This window comes from Callorhinchus milii, unplaced genomic scaffold (assembly GCF_018977255.1).
Source record: "Callorhinchus milii isolate IMCB2004 unplaced genomic scaffold, IMCB_Cmil_1.0 Scaffold8, whole genome shotgun sequence".
NCBI lineage: Eukaryota > Metazoa > Chordata > Chondrichthyes > Chimaeriformes > Callorhinchidae > Callorhinchus > Callorhinchus milii.
The window spans coordinates 9,558,801-9,576,189 of NW_024704749.1; the positions used below are offsets into that span (position 1 = coordinate 9,558,801).

General features: G+C 39.3%; 1 protein-coding gene across 5 annotated transcripts in view; it reads right to left on the minus strand.

Annotated features, from left to right (window-relative positions):
- The window catches only part of LOC103189950 (protein-tyrosine sulfotransferase 2), a 31,213-nt gene that overhangs the window by 10,179 nt on the left and 3,645 nt on the right, over positions 1-17,389 (minus strand). For 2 of the 5 annotated variants that reach the window (XM_042337211.1, XM_042337210.1), the window contains exons 2-3: positions 7,456-7,551; positions 3,165-3,247 (exon numbers count right to left, since the gene is read on the minus strand). The gene's annotated coding sequence lies outside the window, so the exon portion shown is untranslated. Of the gene's footprint in view, positions 1-3,164; positions 3,248-6,188; positions 6,464-7,455; positions 7,552-17,389 lie in introns of those variants that run through there. The other 3 variants (XM_042337214.1, XM_042337213.1, XM_042337212.1) reach the window with 3 other exon arrangements.

Sequence of the window (17,389 nt, forward strand, 5' to 3'; positions counted from 1 at the left end):
ATACGATTTGTAAAAATAAGACTTATTTACGATAGTTGAAGCTTGATAAATGCATCTACACAACACTGCCGAGAGACAAATGGCCTTTTTTTTAAAAAGCAGGCATATTGTTTGGACATTGCCTTAACAATTAGTGCACAATAAGCTTAAACGTAAGAAAGTACAGCCAGCCTTTTGTACTATTGATGTTTAGGGAGAAAAGAGAAGCTGCGAGAGCCAGGAATGGTGTTGTTATGACAACGCTGTATGGGTAGCTCTCAGTAAGAGCTGCTTTCCACTTGACCTTAATGTTTTTCTCTTAAGAGAAACATACCAATGAAGCTTCTCTCTGGTTCACTGTACTGACGTGCCTTGCCCTGGAGATTATTCAGCAGAATTTTTAAAAAGTAAGATAGTTTTAGAAATGGGGTGGGGCAATATGCTATTGAATCTCTTAGGTACCACCCTTTGAATCAGATGCTCATAAAAGGTCTGCCAGTTCAGTTGGATATTAAAGAGCTCACATGCACCATTCAAAATTATAGTCCCCTACATAAGTGTTCATTCACTTCATTTCTTTTTATGGGAGATTTCTGTATGCAAATTGTTCATGTAGAAAATATACTGTCACTATATATATACACACACAGTAATTAAGGTATTATTATTATTGCAAATGTTTATTGCACATAGAATGTGCACATGCAACAGAAATTAAAGTAGAGAATACACAGCGGGGATTAAAAATATCACCTTGGACCATTGTGACAGCCTTCGAAGAGATCAAAGAACCTGTGTTTCCTGCCAGCGTAAGCAATGCGATGCGCTACCCTACAGGAAGAGCACTATGTAAGTGCAAGCTGCTCTTGTCTTCACTGTGCAAAGTCCTATCTTAATTTATTTGCAAGAATCTTCTTTTTTTATTTATAAAATGTATACTTTGTATATCCTACTCATTGTGGTCATGGTAAATGTGCAGGAAGTTATTCTAAAACTACTGAAGTCTTTAAATTAGATTCTTGGGCCATTTGTGGCTCACCCATGAACAACTCTACCAAACATCTTTGTCAGCCAAGAGCGGAGTTGTTTTGCACCACAATACCACATCTCTGTGGTTTCTTTACAAATTAACACTAAGCATTGCAAGGCCCTGAGAAGGAACGGCAAGCTCTTTAAAGGCAAGAAAACAAATATTTTGTTGAATCGAGGAAACAACAACAACAACTTGGATTTATATAACACCCTCACAGCGTCTCAGAGCGCTTCACAGTAACGGATCCCAGGGCCGAGCCAGGGGGGAGGGGGAGGAAGGTGACCAAAGGCGTGGTCGAAAACAAAGGTCTTCAGCCGAGACCTGTAAATAGGAAGAGAAGTGGTGAGGCGAAGGGAGTGAGGAAGTGAGTTCCAGAGCCTCGGGGCGTATTGGCTGAAAGCTAGACTGCCGAGGGTGGAGCGGAGGACTCGGGGGACAAGGAGGAGGACAGACCCAGTGGAACGAAGGCAACAGGCACTGTTGTGAGGAGAGAGGTCAGAGAGGTAAGCAGATGCAGAGGAGTGGAGGGATTTGAAGAGTGCTAAGCATCGTGATGTAGCGCATGATGCAATATATTTAGACTTTGTCACTACTTTTCACCAAGTTCCACCTGAAAGGCTAAAACAACAGTGCTTGGGAACAGAGCATAAGATTGGTTAAAAAATAATAATCCTGACATTTGATATAACCTTTTATCAATTTGTCAAAAACGTCTCAAAAAACTAGACAGAAGTTGTACGGTGGGGGGGGGGGGAGGAGGAGAGAGAAAGGAAGGTAAACTGGGTCTCATTGGAGCTAAGCTGGCTCCAGAGTATCATGATTCCTAACAGGATCTTGAAATTGAGTCAGCCCTCTATGGCAGGTGGATCCAGAGCAGAGCTCCAGGACAATGCCGAATCACCCAGTCTGCTCATTAGCAGCCCTTGAAGGGGTAGACCAGTCACATGGACAGGAATTCTTCTCATTAGGCTCTATTAGCCCTGGAAGGCAAAGCCCTAACGAGTGCTTTCAATAGCAACGATTTAAATGGGTCTTACATCTGTGCAGATATCCCCAAAAAAGTTAAAACCAATGAAACATACCACAATTAGAAAACTGGTTTGTTGAACAAAGCAATTTGAGATATTCTGACGTGATAAGGTTATATAACAAATGTAAGGTTGTTAAAGAAGGGTACCCATTTAGAGCAGAGATGTATTGGGACAACAAGAGAAACATAGTTTTATACTGTAGTCTGCAAAGAAGAGTTAAACGGAGGACATCAGACTAACTTTATTGGTGTAAATGATTTCTTTAAAGTGAGGCAAGAAACAGAACCAGAAAATTTAGAACAAATACAGGTCTTTTGTTTATTCAGTTATAATGTTTGGGATGATCTATCAAAATGCAAGGGTTATTAATTATTATCAAACAAGAAAAATGAATCAAAAATGATTCCTCAGACCCATTGCTGGAACGTCACAGGTATTACTGTACCACAGGTATGAGCTCCAGCGATTCAATGGCCCCTTCTCAATCCCAAATGCTATGTTGGGAGTTCCCTGAAGCGCTTTGAGAATCCTTAGTCTTCCTGATGTAAAAGGTGCTATATAACTATAAATTATGATTGTAAAACTGCAATTGTAACATTATTTGGCATATGAAAGAGAGAGAGCTATGTGAACATTTTGTGATAATCCTTAGTTCTAATTAAGAGTTCTGCTCAGAACATCAACAACAACAAAATTACATTTGTAAAGTACCTTTCCCGTCGGGAGGATGTCCCAAGGCACTGGACAAACAGAGTTACGGACACAAGCTGGGGGTCAGGGTGGAAGGGGCGGCGGGGAAGCAGGGAGATCAAAAGCACAATCGAAGAGGAGGGTCTTAAAGGTGGCAAGGGAGTTAATATATATATTATAATATATCAAATTATATATATTTGCTAAATATATCACATCATCGAGAAGTCCTAAAATGTTTCACACAAGAGGCACACCCAAATACTTTCAAATGTTAATTGACCTGCTGCAGATTCTCAATAATTCTGTTAATATTTTTATACCGTATTCCAATGTTTTACTATAGAGAGATGTTAATATAAATCCTTAACTTGTGTGTTTTGCAGCCCAAATAAACATTTACATTTAAAATTTACAGCACTGTAGCCTACCTTATTGATGCATTTGCATTGTCCTGTTCTGTGTTGTAAAATCATTTTGACATTTCTCATGTAACTATAGAAGTCAGGCAGACCTGGGGAGAAAAGACAAACGTCCAAAAATGAGGTACTAACTGTTCCTTTAATGACTGAATAAGGTCGTTTCCTGAATTTATTTTAATACTTCCAATTGTGAGATAAAGCAGAAAGGTTAGCTATAGTTCATTCAAGTTTTATTTTGAAAGGGTACAAAAGAAGCCTTTTATAATGCACTTCATTATAAGGTTCCCATGGAGCACAATTAGATAAGGACCCTGACACAGGCCATTATGCTTCAAAACCTTGTCTGGCTTCTTTCATATGCTAACAAACAGCCTACTTCCAGAGGTTGCTGCCAATACGTTGCACAGGAAGAACATCGGAAGAAACACTGTTTGGAACTCCATCCATGAGTTCATCTGCCTTTCCCCCTTCTTCCCTGACTTCAAAACCTACTTTAAGACCCATCTTCTTAACCATACTTTCATCTACCTTCCACCTCTCCTCAGGCTCCCGATCAATTGTATAAAGCTATTTAAGATGTCTTTTGAATGTAAATGTACATTTATTTTTGTGTCTGGTTTCTGGATTAAGCATCATTTTGCCTTATGCCAAAATTTCCCTTAAAAATAATAATCCTTGTATTTGATAAAGCACCTTATCACGTCATTGAGAAGTCCCAAAATGCTTCACAGAAGAGGCACACCCTACTTACACATATTCTAAGTAGGTCACCCTTTGATATCCTAGTAAGAACGCCTCAATCTTCCAATGATCATTGTATCGTACCTCTCAAGAGAGGTGCGATACAACTTGCTGAGATATAAAGTGTCAGTACTGAAATTAATATTTTGCTGCTGTCTTCACAATGGAAAAAGGGATGTCATCCTAAAGATAGAAAAAGTTCTCCTTTAGTGAAGGAGAAAATTTAAAGGGATTAGTAAAAGGCAGGAAAAATATAATGCAAAAACTAATGAGACTTAAACTGGGCAGATCGCCAGGCCCTGATGTTTCTATCCGAGGATACGCTTGGAATTAATTATAGAACATTTACAACATAGATACAGGCCAGATGTTAGTCGATTTGCAGATCACGTTTCTGGGGGTAACAATCCCTTTAAAAAATAAATAATAATTTGATCACTCAATCCACGGATGTTTGTGGGACACTGCAGTGCACAATTGGCTGCTAGCATTTCGCCCATAAAATATACAGTGAATTCACTTTACTGTTCTCGTATTGTAGAGGAAGCTTTACCTTCTATCTAACCAATACTGCAGCTGACTCAATTGAGCTTGATTCTGAAAGTGATGAAGTATTGAATATTACACTGCTCAACATGGACTGTGTAATCTTGTTGAGCAGAAATTTTCATTCCCCAACCCCGAGGGAGAAAAAGTTCTTCCCGCAAACATCTAATAGCCGTTGCTGTGCACACCAGAATCTTTGCACGTGAAAGTATTTAGCTGTGGTAAATTAATCAATGTTTCCAACGTTACCCTAATTTGTTTAGCAATTAAAAGAGGAAATTAGATCTGGGAACAGTTATACAGTACTTTCTGTATGTTTGAGTACTTTGCTGTATGCACTAATGAGAAATAAAACAGCATACGTATTTAGTTTGCTCTGTGGTGGCATCAAGAGTGGTGCTACTGTGAATGGTTCCCACATTTTGTGCCATTAGATTTAGCTTCTGGCATTCACATTTCCTGTTCGGCTTTTCCTTTCATACAGATGGTTTGTTTTACAAAATATAATCAGTTCAAAATACTTCACTCTATTTTCCTTTTCAGGTCTCCTCCACCCCCAAATCCCACCCTTAAGAGCAACCGTTTGCCTATCCTTCTCCCTGCAGGTTTCTTAACTGGCCCCTCATCCTGTAGCATAGCAAGATAAGAAGATTTAACTTGCAGCTAATCATTAAAATGCAACATATATTTTACCACAAACCGTTACAGCATAATACTCTGCAGCATTTTGCGTGCACAGTTTCTGGTAATTTTTTGAGCAATTTTGTAAGCCACTTTAAGTGCTTAAAATAACTCCTGCATTAAAAGACAAAAAAAATCACAGCTTACTGAGATGTCATCATTTACTCAATTTTTATTATAACGATTAGTACCTCCAACTAATTTCTGTGCACTCAGGAAATTTGTTGTTTTGAAGCATATAATTATTGTGAAACTTTCCATTACATACAAGCCAATCAACACTGTAAACATCTGGATTGCTTCATTGACTTGAGGTACAGTCATGAACGTTGCTGGAAATCAGAACTGAACAGTAAACATTTCACACTTTTGCAAAAAATAAGTCATAAGCGTACCACCTAAATAGGCAAACAGTCCTCAGTTTAAAGTTTCATCCAAATGACGGCAACTCTGACAATGCAATGTTGACTCAACACTGAATTGGAGCGTCAATCTGGATCATTCGCTCAAAGTCCACATTTGGGGGTCATAACTGCAACCTTCTGACTTGCAGGCAAGAACGTTTCCAACTGAGTCAGGCTGACACCATAGGCAACAGTAGAAAACACTCTTGGGGGCGGAGGGGAGAGAGCGCTGAATAAATCCTAAAGGATCGGTCCACTTTAAAACAGGTGAGCCGTTGGCTTGACCGACAGAGGTGAGGACGCACCGACAAGCAGCCCACTGGACCGGATGTAGCAGACGCCGCCAGTGAGTTGGGAGAGAGGCAAGAGGGTGCTATATAAATGCAAGTTGTTGTTGTTGTTGACAAAACTGAAGATCCTGGTTTGCAGGTAATGGGCTCACCAAGGTACTTGTAAACTGAGTAATGGCAATGGCAAACTCAGTAGGATTTTCTTTTGTTCAAGGGGAAATAAAAATTTGAATGATTTTTTAAAATCACATTAGAGGGGCTTAATGCTGATTTAACACCATCGACTGCCATGGCACATGGTTCACAATGATTTAACTTTGGCTAAGATTTATTGAAGTAACAGTTTTCAACCAGTAGCTTCCATGTCTTACCTTTGACACCTGTACCCTCACACCTTCTTCAACCAGTAACTTTTTAGAGCTCACCGTCTCCTTTGACTCATTCTCCTCATGTGTTACATGGCCACCAAGAAGCTTGTCTTCTTTCGTGTCAAATACAGTATTTCTTTTTTTCTTCAGTAAATCTCAGGTCTCTTACAATTTGCCGAGCGTTTCAAAAATGTGAAATGTGCAGAGTCACCCAAGAATTGAAGACTTGAAACGTGCAGTTTGTGAAACATTCACACACTTAAGCATCACAGCGCAGATTGGGCAATTTTAAAGGAAACACTTTTGTAGCTTTCTCAATCGTAACTGAGCATACATAGTCACCTGTACATTAAAACAGTACAAAAGAACCAGATAGGTGAAAAAACTCCACTGGAGTTTTATAACAGGAATGGTTCAGTCAGCAGAGTTCACCACATACGTGAACCACAAACGACTGACTGGGCGTGAATGATGCCTTTATCTGATGTGCTCTTGGCATAATAAATGGGTTTCCAGCAATTCTGAATGCCAGCAGCACTGCACAGGACACACAAACTAACAGCAAGTAGCCTTTCCTCTACCCACAATTTAATTAACTGGTGTTCCCTTTCAAACCTAATCCCTGTAACAAACGAGCAATTTTCTCAAAAGCAGCTACAGTATTGCAAGATAAGCAACAATAATCCTTTCATTCTACCTTCGTGCTTCCGATACTTGCAGTTATCAGAGCATGAAATGGGTATCAAATTTCATTGGAACCACTCTATAAAATCTTTTGTGCACATAAGTTTCAGAGCACTTTGATTTCCAACCCCCCCAAAATAAAAATTGCAGTTGCAGCAGTTTTTTCTTTTTACTCAGTCTTCTCTTATGTAGAATGTGGTGAAGAATGTGTCTTCAGATAGCATGGAAACTAGCTTTGCTCTACTAGCTTTTTTCTAAATCAGAAGAGAACCCATTTACCAGTGCAACATTGCTTTGTGGCCTTAAAACAAAATTGGTGATTTAGTTCCAAATTCTGAAGAATATTGTTCCATCAGTGTAGGAATTTGGTTGAGCCTATCAAACAACGTAGATTCTAGAGCCTCCAACAGATTTTCATTGCAATAGAAGAGTAGTTTACACGGCTGTTCTCACTACCTGAAAATGTGCTGAAAATTCATAAATAAGTGACAATTTACAAATGAATGTCTTACAAAACTTGATGTTACACAAGGCGTTTAATAGGTAACCATGCAGTTTGGTACTTGTCAAGCTAGGAACGCCTTACCTGTTAGGGCTTTGGCTTGGAGGACTGACGACACATCTCCAAGTCTGCCTTGATTTGCTGTGGACATGCCTGGCTTTTCATGGAAACCAGTTAAGCCTGAGGGAGAACTCAATCAGTTAAGTCCAGAAGAACGCATTTCTTTTTACAACAATTTACCACAACAATTTTGAATTCGACGTAATCCTGGCTTCTAATGCTCTTTAGAACCAAATCTACCCTGGATAGATGGATCTCTGCTGCACAGTGTTGGGTCAAATGCCTAACCTGCATAATGCTCCCTCCAGATCTCAAGGATGCCCTATAGACCCAAACTTCACTTTGGACACGTCTATTCATCAAAGTTTCTCATCAAGTTACCAGTTAACTCTGAATCATTATGGGACATTTTGATGTTATAAGTGCTATGCCAAATACAAAGATGGTTGTGTGTATTGGGGGTACTTCTGGAGTTTAACCAACTAAAATGGCATAGCTTGCCATTGTGAGCACTGCCTGGAAAGCTTCCGGCCGCTTGTCCAGCTGGAACTACCGTTGGCTTACAGGCTTAACAGGAGACGAACGGAAAGAGTCCCTGCCCCAGTATGGATCCACAGTCATGAAGTGAACGCCCGATTAATCTAGAGAGCATGTTGGCCACTACAACTGGAAAATTTATAAATAGTGTTATGGAATCTTCAACATACACCTGAACGTGCAGATAGTATCTCCGTTAAAAATCCCATTCGAACGATGGCACTTACAACAATTCAGCAGATTCCACCCTCCCCCACCCCAATATTGTACTAGAGTGTCAATGTGACACAAGTAGAACATTTTCCCACAACTGTATTTTTAATTAAATCACATTTATCATAAGATGATACTTAAGAGAAATGAGAGAGTGAAAGACACAAGATCTACAAGTGTGATGTCTGTATTGACTTATTTGAAATTCTGTGAAAGCTCATAAGGAATCAGTTGGGAATTATTCTGTTTTAGATATACTTTTACATCATTCTATTGAATCAACAACAACAACAAGATTTCATTTGTATAGCATATGTGAATCAATAAAAAATTATAGCACAGAACCCATTATTTCTGTACTGGATCTTTGAAAAAGCCTGAAAGAGTGGTGGGAGTAGACTCGATAGTAGTTTCATAGGTGCTCGAAAAAGAAAAATTTGCAGGACTATGGGGTAAGAGCAGGGGAGGGGTACTAGTTGGATAGCTCTCTCAAAGAGCCGGCACATGCATGATGGGCTGAGTGGCTTTCTTCTCTTGCATAAAAGATTGCATAAAAAGCAAAAGAGGGAAATCTCAAGTTAATATTACCACAGAATGCAGTTCTTTTCGAATTGTGTAAGATGGATATTGAACAATGTCCCGACTAAATTCATCTGAACTGTTAAAATGGTTAAAATGAAGGTCAGATTTTAGGAGTGGCTATTTGTTGGTATAGAAACAACTCTGGGGAAAACACCAACCACAAGAAAACTCTTGAGTTTCCTTGAAAAGGAATGGTTACAGATCATGTAACCTATAATCCCAAGATCACTGACATTTCAATCTTCTCAGAACAAAGCTCAATCTTCTCAATGCACATCAAGTTTCAGATTTTCCTGTAGATTTGTTCGTAATGGAAAATTGTATGTGTTGTAAAAGTAACAATTAAGCATTAAACCATGCAACTTCAATTTCCTTATTTGAAGGAGGAACTAAAACTAAACCTTAACATTCAAATGTCCTAAATGTCCGGAAGTAAAATGTAAAAGCACTTTGAGGAAGAGAACATTGGAGGACTAGATAACTGACATATTTCCAAATAGCCCAATGAAAAAAAGTGTAGGGCTGGGTGGGGGTGGGGTACACTATCTACTTTGCAGACGAAGCCGTCAATGTCAAGTCCCTGGCTGCAGAAGGGAAACAGGAAGAGAACGGTGCTCAAAAACAATATCCGAGCAAAGTAGCTCGTATTTATGTAGTTAAAAACGGTACTCTCAGCAAATGCAACTCTTAATCTAATGCAACAAACTTGGAGCCAATATTGGAATCAACAGTGATTACATTGTGCCAAAAATGGAATAGCGGGATATAATTTTGATTCATTGTGTTATCAGCCACTGTGGTGGGGATACACCGTGCTGATCTACAAGATTATGTTGTGTGTGTGTGTGTGTGTGTGTGTGTGTGTGCGTGTGTGCATGTGCATGTGTGTGTGTGTGTTGGGGAAGGGCAGTGAGTCACGGGTGGAGATTTATCTTGTAAAGAAATGATTCTTCCAATTTATAACGTGCAAAAGCCTAGGCTATTGCTAGAACAACTTAATTAGATTTCTGCAACTATACCTGGGTTAAAAGTTAAAATATGATAAAGATGCTGTGATAACACGTGCATGTTTTGTTATGTGCGGCAGCAGGGAAATCATGCCATTTTCACTTCACTCAGAGCTGTAAAGACAATGGCCCGCAAGGCTGACAGTGTGCTGTACAACAATTAGTGGTCAAGTACAGTTTCTTTTAACGGATTTCTAAATTCTCCTTCACAAATCTGGGTTCTTCCTACGTAAGCTTAAATCCTCACGCTCTCCTACCTACTTCTATTTGCCAACTTATATCAGGTTCAAAATAACTGCTCGGAGCTAAGAGAACTCAGCATATTAAGAATTCCATACCCTCCGCATCAATAATTCTACACTAATCAGTCAGATGTAGTTCGGGTGAATAGAATTCAGATGCGTTAGTTAGTTAGTATCCTTGAACTCTTCTACTCTGCCTCAAGACTGACTGTCGCATAACTTCAGGAAAAACAAGATTACAGACCAGACATTGTTCGTGTTAACAGCATTTCTACAGAATCATTCCCCATCTATCTCAGCAGAGCCTGAGAATTTTAGAAGCGCTCCACATTTAAAAGATGACATTTCCTTTTTTCTAAATAAAGGAAGTTTGCTGCACCTATTAATAGCTGTTCTCCTTAGGAGTAGGTGGTTAAATGAACTCATCAAAGTTCATGCTGAGTCACTCACCAGATAAATGTTAGAAACAAGACGTGCCATTTTTTTCCTTTTATTCTGTATTTGTAGATAAATAGTGGGAACATTTCCTACTTCATTAAGTCTGATGTTTAAGCAAAGCTATTTGCTTAATCACAACAAGGCATTGGGCCATTTCTTAGCACTGACAATATGGGAGAGAGCCAATTATCCACACTCATTAGGAACCTTGACACTCACACAGTCAGTCTCTTTCCTCCAGAGAGAGACAGACTCTGGATAAGGCAGGGGTGATAGAGAGAAAGAGAGTCAAGAGATATAGAGATAGATACCAACTCAGAAGAGAGCATCAGAAGGGGGAGAGATTTGGGGGTGTGGATAGAGAGATACAACAACAAAATAACATTAGTAAAGCACCTTTCATGTTTGGAGGACATCCCAAGACGCTGAACAGTCAGGGATCAGGACCCAAGCATGGGGGGCAGGGTTGGGATGAGGGAGAATAGAGAGAAAGAGGCTCTTGACTCTATACTGAGAGACTCAACAGAGAATCAAGTGGCAAAATATAATTTGGTAGAATATCACAGAATACTTCTGAAGTCTGTTTTTACTGAACTAGTATAAATGGTATTTAACATTTAGTTACATAATCAATGAGAGAGTTGGAGGTTATTCAAACTGGAATAAAATAATGTTCTGCATAACGTTCTGAAGAATGTTCTCATTAACTGGCAGAGAATGAATTATTAATTTTAACTGTAAAGTGAACATATGGAGTGGGAATTTAATGTGCATTTTAATAATTTAGCAAAACAAAAAGTATATTTTGGTCAATTACTGCATTTCACATCAAATGGAATTTTTGCTTAAAATGCGATTTACATAACTTACATAAATATCACAACAATGCTAATTATTCTTCACAGAACTGCCCTGTTACTGCACCTTTAATGTATTTGGGGACAATTTTAACGGATGCAAGCTATTAACTTCTCCCTACAGTTTGGTCCTTTCTAGCAGCTTGCATAGAGTAGTTAGCCAGCGTTCAGCCATTTGCCGCTAAATCTTTCAGTGCCACATTAATATAGCATTGACCCTTTCTCTTCACTGAATTGTGAAAAGCAAATATTATCATGTGCTCTGTTGTAACAACTCACATACGAGGACTACAGGCAGACTACATCTGATGCTGATCAGGAAATTTACATGTGAGCAGGCAGCAAGAATTTTGCCCGCAAAAATGCAGTCAATTCACTTTACAGTATATTCTGTGAAGCACTTTGAGACGTCTAGAAGACGTGAAAAGCGCTATAACAAATTCATGGATTATTATTATGAGCAGTAAGAATTCAACATGTGAAGACAGGCGGCTGTACTGTTCTTTCCGTTTGAGGACCTGCCGCGGAATCCCACACAGATTGATGTGATGAAAGTTCCGTCTCTAAGAGAGCAGCGAAAGGATGCATTACAAAATGTCCAGTACATCCACTGCCAAATCTGAGTTTGCAGGACTCCATGAGGGCACTCTGCAAAAAGTAAATACAGTAAAACCCTGATAACGCCACCATGGCTTAATTTGTCACCACCACGCAAGTCAGCATGTTGTCAATATTTATTTCTTAATTATTTATGTATTTTGCTTTCATTGTTTACTCTGGATTTAATGATTATACTTGCATATATGTACTTAGTCCCTCCGCCTTGCCCCCTCCCTTGCCTCCTTGACAACCCGCCTCGTCAACCGTGCCTCTGGTCACACTCCTACCCCTACACTCCCCACCCTCCACCCCTCCTGATCCCAACCACCAGCTTGTGTGCGGTTCCCTCACCGTCCAGCGCTTTGGGACATCCTCCTGACGTTAAAGGGGCGATACAAATGTAATTTGTTGTTGTTGTCACTGCCGCTGCCCCTACAGCCTTTTCCCCACTCAGGATCCAATCACTTTCATGAAAGCTCTTTAAAAGAAATGGGAGATCTTCAATCTTTTCTGTGCCAGAGTCTTCTCACTATGGTAACTTTTGAGTGGTCTCTTACAAAACTGGCAGGTTTACACAGGCTGACAAGCCTGACAAACATGACACAAATGTGACAAACAAGGCCACTTCTTACTTGCGAGCAGGGACGCTAGCTACAGGAAATGGTCTCAATGCACAACATCCTGTAAGTGAAGTGGAATGCTAGTTACTTTTTCTGAAATAGCCGAGTGTACCTTATCCTGCGCTTCACAAAGACCAAGCAAACAGACATTATATAATATAATATATAAAACATAATAGACTTTAGATTGCAATACCCAGCGTTGCTGTTGCTCTCAAACGTTCTTGAGGATGGACAATTCAGTTACAATTGTCTATTTATAGGATGTCTAATCTTGAATATTAATGCAAAATAAATTTGCAAAACAAATTTAGAGTATACCACTTTAGCCATATGCTAAACCCGTGAACGTTGCATTTTGCCCCCAAAATACACAGTCACTACACTTTACAGTATATGCTGTGAAGCGCTTTGAGACGTCTTGAAAATGTGATAAAGCGCTATATCAAATGCAAGGATTATTATTATCACTGAACTGGTTTTAACTATTCTCAATTAAAACTTGTATGCAAAAGTATGACCAAGGCTAGTCATTTACAACTCACATTTCAGAATCAGAAATTTTGTATACATCCACATCCAGTAGCTATAAAAAGGTCTCAGATGAGTTTACAAAGTCCCCATGATAGACGATATCAACAAGTAACAGACACTGGAGCAAACACGGAAAATACATACATCAAGATTGTACTTGGATTCCAGCTGTAAGCATTCTGTGCATAAACAGAAAGCTAGATTCACAAGCTGTAGACTCAAGACTTCTTACATAATGTACCCTCTACATATGCAGTGATAATTTAATTTTGTTTTCTCCTTTTAAAGTATACATTGCTGAGGTGTTAAACCGAGGTCCCATCTGTCTTTTCAGGTGGACATTAAAGATCCCACTGCACTGTTCGAAAGGAGGAGGGAGTTTCTCACAGCGTCCTGGCTAATAATCTCCCGAATAAAAATCGGCCATTCACTTTACTGCAGTTTGTAGGACATTCCTGTGTGCAAACTAGTGACATTTTTCAGTTCATTCTGTTTAATGCTATGAGGTGACCTCCTGACAATATCAAATGCAAGGATTGTTATTTATGATAATTTACATAGAACGTTATAGCACAGAAACAGGCCATTTGGGTCATCTAGTCCTTGGCATTGGTTATCCTCCACATAAGTCTCAAGCCCTCCTTATCCCCTCTCGTATTTGCGACTATTCCCATCTCTCTTACATATGCACCAAGCCTCCTCTTAAAAATACTTGGATGTTTTCTGTTTCAACCACAGCTTTTGGTAGTGCATTCCACCAAGAAGTTACTCGTAAACTCCCTTATGATCTGCTACTTGGTTATCTAATGTTCATACTCCTTTATTTTGGACTCACTAACAACTTAGTAAAATCTTTCATAATTTTAAACAGCTCTATCAGATCCCCACTCAATTGTCTCATCTAAAGTGGAAAAAAAGCTTCAATCTGTCTACCTTTATCCTATCAGCAGACCTCTGCTAATAGTTGCCAGAAGATTCTCTCAAAAAAGTACCTCTGCCAACCATTTGAGGTTGAGTTGAGGTGAGGTGCAGATCAGCCATGATCTTATAGAATGGCGGAACACGCTCGAGGGCAGAATGGCCTACTCCTGTTCCTATGTTCCTAACCATCTTGTTTTTAAAACTTCTCCAGATAAATTTGAATCTGATGATTTAAAACCACTAGTTTACTGTTTCAAACTAGCATCCGACCTTGAAAGAATATTGTGTGATTCAAACCTCCAATTCAATAAGACAAACATGCAACAATATGAACTGTAATGGATGACTTATTGCCACAATACAAACAGAGTGCTTTACTTTTAGCACATTTCCACGAAAATCAATAGAGTATATCTTCGCTGCTGGTAAACTGAATGATGAAAACACTTAAGCTGTAACGAAAACACCCCGATACATTCAAGCATCATTAGCATCAGTTCATCTTATTAATGTGAAATCTGCTCCCAACTGTAACTCAAGCATCAGGCAATAAAAAGGAAACAAGAAAGCTCAGCCTAGGAGGTTTGCAATAAGAGCTGCTGTCACTACAGTCCTAGGTTTATATGTCAGACGTGCTTGAAATACTTCAACAATTTCACAGCATTGTGATATTAAATAATAAGGGATAGAATAATAAATGCAGAACACAGAATTCCATGAGCGTTGACTCATTATTGGTAGATACATTTTTCCTCTTTTCCTTTCTCGGTATCCATAACCCACAACTATCCGAGGCCAGGCAGGCAGCCAATCAACCTGCTCCGAGGCCTCTGACAATGCTCCAAAAAAGAGCTGTTAAGGTATCCAACAGTGATCTAGGCCAATGTCACTTTTTCCCTGTCAAAACACGTCAGGTATCGATCTTTGCTTCCTTATCGAGGTGTTCTATCTTTCACTATTTTAATAATAATCCTTGCATAGCACCTTATCACTGAGATGTCTCAAAGCGCTTCACAGAATGTATTATAAAGTGGATTGACCGTGTATTTTGTGGGTGAAACGCAGCAGCCAATTCTGCATTTCAAGGAACCCCGAAATCAGCACCAGCAAACAAGGAATTTTATTGCAATGCTAAGGTACAATTGATTTCATGGCACATCCTTATTGAAATACTTTTCACGAAAAAAAAACGTCTTAGATTTGAATAAATTGGTGAATAAATATCTTGGCACAGCAAAGTGCACGTATGCTGGTTCAATTCTTGTTTTGGTCCCTGATCTCAGAGATTCTTTTGCAGGAAAGCAGTGAGTAAAAGCCAGGTGTTTCCCCACACATTGCAAAGCAGGAAAAATCATGAAAGAATGAACAAGCTCCCCATAACATGCATACATCGCAGTGTACGTTGACAACTGCCAGCAGATTAACTATTGGCTAGTCGGTATCTGACAGAAGCCAAGAGGAGCAGGAGAGATTCAGATCTTCAAACAATAAATCAGTTCCTCCATTCCACTTGCTATAAAACTGGGAAACGAGACTTGTAGAGTTTTTTTTAAAAAAAAGACTAAGTTTGACTGGGATTCCCATTGTTCCTGAAATGTTTGTCACATCCCCAGCCACTCAGTGTCATGTCCTTTGGTTGTGTAATATGGTCAGAAGTCTCAAAGTTAATTAAAAAAACGGAAGTGCTTGGTCCGACACACTAAGCTGCAGAATCAGACCAGAATGCTAACAACAGTAAAGAGATATCCACAAGATGGAATCAACTGCAGCAAAGAGGAGATTTCCTTTCACTGACAGGACAAGACCTCTGTAGGAGTCTTCTTTCCCCCTCGAAAGCTCCTAACTCAAACAGCAAGTAGACTGAAATCATGAATAAATGCACCCATACCTGGTGAGTCTTCCTCTGCATCTCACTTACAGAAAACAAGAGGTTTGTCATTTCCCCAAATAATCCTCTCTCATTTATAGTCTCTAACCTCTCTCTTACGGCTGGAACCTTTATCTTTCATCATTTTATTTATACTACCAGTTTGGTTTCTCTTCTTGCATTCAAAATTCCACAAACGCTCTTCCCCCTCATGTTCAAATGAATATTCTGCAGTCATTCATTCCAGAACCTTTAACTATGGGGGCCTTACATTTCAAATTTTCCCTTCCTCCACAATCTATAGGCTTTTAAATCCCAGCATCACCACGTGTTCGTGTATTTTAAATGGTAGTCAGCCTGTGAAAGGGGTCAGGGTTAATAACGATTAACTGATAAAGTGCAACCCAAAAGTATGGCACAGCCTAAATTACCAGTATTTCCCCCTTTATTGTATGGCCTGTCTGTACAAAAATACTTGTTTGACATTTAACACTGATATTTTCAACAGGCCTCCAGGTCTCAGAATGATGTAATAAAAAGTGCTTTGGTTTATAATTATCAGCAGTGAGCAATATAAAAGTACCGCCGGAGAGCACCTGCTTAATAATGCAGGACTCTGAGTTTATAACTTTGACCTTCAAGAGAATAAAAATGCCAAGGGGGAAGGGGTAAAGAAAATCTTTAATAACCTCTCAGAACACCCACTAGATGTTTTCCCATTTATTCCGCAGACTGGGATTAAACCTTTTGGGATACCACTGATTGAAACCTTAACTAAAAATAAATTCAATCCATATGCATCTTCCTCTACTGTGTCTGAATGTACAGCAATTTCTATCAGTATTCCTAGTGAACCAAAGATGTTTTATTCAAAGGAAAAATGCTTCTCAGTAAGTGTATGTATACTGATTATTGAAGATCAGAACACTTACTGTGGCAGAATTTTAAATGAACTGCAAACGATAGCAGTTATTTTAACACATTAAATATAATGTATAGCTGTGCATATACACACACTGATAAATAAGGCATTAAGCTCCATTACTCTGCCTCTGCATAATACTAAATAATATTTCCATTATGCAACAAGCATATATACATCTCCTCATTTACATTTCCTTTGCGCTCCTCTGGAAGTGATACTGTACAGTATATCAAACCACCAGTCACGTATGGGACACAGGTCATCTGCACTCTTCCAAGGACACTCAGCAAGCAGCTGCTTAAAGATATACAATTGCCCAGGTCTTCTGCCTTTTTCTTCCTAAGGAACACTGGTCTATCAAAATCATGGAAAAAAAATCGCCATCTTTAAGGTCATCTATTCCTTGAATCCCAGCATTGTATAACTCATCATGGATTGGAGTCCTGTAGCTCAGTGGTTAGAGCACTCGCTTTGCAAGCGAGAGACCTGAGTTCAGTTCCAGGCAGAGGGCGAAACCTTGGGCAAGTTTCCTTACTCCACACAGAGCCTAATAATAATCCCTCCAAAACCAAAAACAACAATAAAAAAAATTGGTCATTTTCAATCTACGACTGT